This window comes from Montipora capricornis, chromosome 14 (assembly GCF_036669925.1).
Source record: "Montipora capricornis isolate CH-2021 chromosome 14, ASM3666992v2, whole genome shotgun sequence".
Taxonomy (NCBI): Eukaryota; Metazoa; Cnidaria; class Anthozoa; order Scleractinia; family Acroporidae; genus Montipora; species Montipora capricornis.
The window spans coordinates 28012612-28015111 of record NC_090896.1 but is presented as its reverse complement, the minus strand read 5'-3'; the positions used below and the strand labels follow the sequence as shown (position 1 = coordinate 28015111).

The 2500-nt window shown below is 38.4% G+C and overlaps 1 long non-coding RNA gene across 1 annotated transcript in view; it reads left to right on the top strand.

The window, feature by feature from the left end:
* Window positions 1-2500, top strand: part of LOC138033121 (uncharacterized) — a 216086-nt gene that overhangs the window by 129238 nt on the left and 84348 nt on the right. The gene's annotated exons all lie outside the window — the stretch shown is intronic.

Here is a 2500-nt window from a genome sequence, read left to right as displayed (position 1 = left end):
CATGATTAGCCAAGCCATCTCAGGGAGCATATACACCGCACTTTTGATCAGCTCAGGAACTGTCATGGGAAGTTCTTTTGTTGTTTTTTATGTATCCATGGAAATAACTTAGGACATTTTCGGTCTAGGGAAAGCGGTTACACACAAGAACGTCCTTGCCAGTGGATAAACGCTATTTACCCATGGATAAAAGGGCTAGTGTAACCACAACTAATGGCTCTGCGTGCTCTGCACGTGCAAGAGTTACATATTTTGGTACTCTAATTCCGTGACCATTCTCTGAAGGATACCTTCTTATTATGCAGAACGTAAATATTACGTGCCAAATGCGGCATTTGGAAAGGATTCTGTCTTTTCAACTGGAACTGGCTCTTAAAACCCATATAGACTGAACACGTATTACATATAGACGTTTTTAGTGCTAGCCTCTTTATCAGGTACAAACCAGTGATAGCTTTAGATCGAATTAATCAATAGTCCTATTATGCAAAACAATAAATACAGTGCTGAGTGCGGCTCTTCTTCTCCCTTGCCGTTTTACGCGCAGCACACGACTAACTGAACGCCTGGTTTTAGCAGTTAATCTGGCTCAACTAGGAAACATTGCAATTGTTGCGGACGCAAATGTTTCCCAGTTTAGCCGCGCGGGAAACATATGTTGCAGAAACAAATTTTGCTGCTCGGAAACAAAAATGTTTTTGTCTGAAGTCAAAAACATTTTTGTTTCCCGGACACAAATTTTGCGTCCGCAACATATGTTTCTCAGTTTAGCCACCCAGGGAAACATCACAAGCAACAATGTTTCCGCAACAATGTTTCCTAGTTTAGCCAGGCCTTTATGCAACCTGATGAGACTCAATGCCATGTGTAATCGAAGACGTCTTACAAACGCCTCGCGTAATTGAAAACCGCCCTGTGTATAGGAACGTAAGGCCGCGCAATGTGTAAGAAGTCAAAGTCCTTTTAGAAAATACTAAAAACTAATAAACGTTTTATCGATGATTTATCCGAGCTACAAATAAATTTCACAAACAGCGGAATCGGTAATCAGAATTCGAAGTACCTACATGCAACGTGTTTGAGCGCGAAAGTAGAAATTTGTTTAGTAGTATCCTTTCTCATTGGTCGGAAAAAAAGATGTTTTAAGCCATGATTTTTAAAAATACATCTTTGATATTGGACATCCCTGTTTTGACCAATTGACACTTGCCAAAACAAGGTATCCACTGATCAGCTATAAAGCTTCCCAACCTTGAAATTTTGAACCAGATGGTCGCAAGTAGAGTCGCGAATTTTTCTGGAGAAGAAATGGGGCTGATTTTGAATCTTGAAGCGAAAAGATTAAGCCAAGACGCAAGGCTTTATTTTACGAGTGCTCCAGATTATTTAAATTTCCTTGGCAAAAAGTATTTTAATTCCCCTTTTCGAGACTTTTGTCATAGGCCGTGATACGGGAATTCCCGCTTGCTGCAGTAAGCCCAACAACCAAAGAAAAGATTTGTGTAAAGAAATTGTCATTTAAAGTGGCAAGGTTCAACACAGCAGGTTTCGTGTGATACGATGTTGTCTACAAAATGGCTCCAAATCTTGTTATGATATGATCTCACTCTGCCCTATTGTGTCTTTGACTTGGCAAACTTTCACGTCTGAAAATTAAACCACTGAAAAAGCATTAAATTTGAAGCTTTTTTAAATTTGTATTTTGTCATATTGCCCTAAGCTGCGAAAGTTTCAAGTTGATGAAATGACGCGCAACAAGTCATTCTAACTCGGAGAACGAAAATCAAATCGGGATCTCATGCGTTCTCGTGGCCAAATCTTAGAAAACAATTCGTGTTACGGGAATCGCCTTTAACAGCCGACACACAAATATCAGAAGAATAATTTGAGTTTAAAAGTGGCAAGGCGCCAAGCAACCAGCAAAGTTAGCCTATTGTCCTACAGAAATCTGTAACTTCGAGCTAGTTGTTTGTTGGAAGAACAATCATAGATATAGGACGTCCCCTCAATGCTATCCAGTCTTTGTGGATACATCAAATACTAATTTTCCACAAAAATGTGGAGATTGACACTGATTCGTGGTTAAGTCTTAAAAATGGTCTTCGAAGTAAATACTAAAATGTGAACAAGTTTCTTATTCAATTAATTCTTCTCCTGTTTTAGGTATTGCAACAAGGATCAAATTGATTTACCTATTCCAGGTTAGTTGCAGATAGGCTCTTTAATTTGTGCTTGATGTGTGGGTCTCTCTAAGTGCAACGGGGCTTTGCTCTGGCACCCTTTTTCTTTTAGGGAGTTTGACTAATGGTCGTGGGTCGTGGGTCGTGGGTGTGGGTGTTGGTACAGGTCGTGGGTGTGGGTAATATTAATAATAATAATTAGTAATATTAATATGACTATTATTAACGTAAGTTATATTTAATAGAGAACTAATAATAATAATATAACATAGTTAATATAATCTTAATAGTATTTGTTATTAATTATGGTCTAAGTTGAT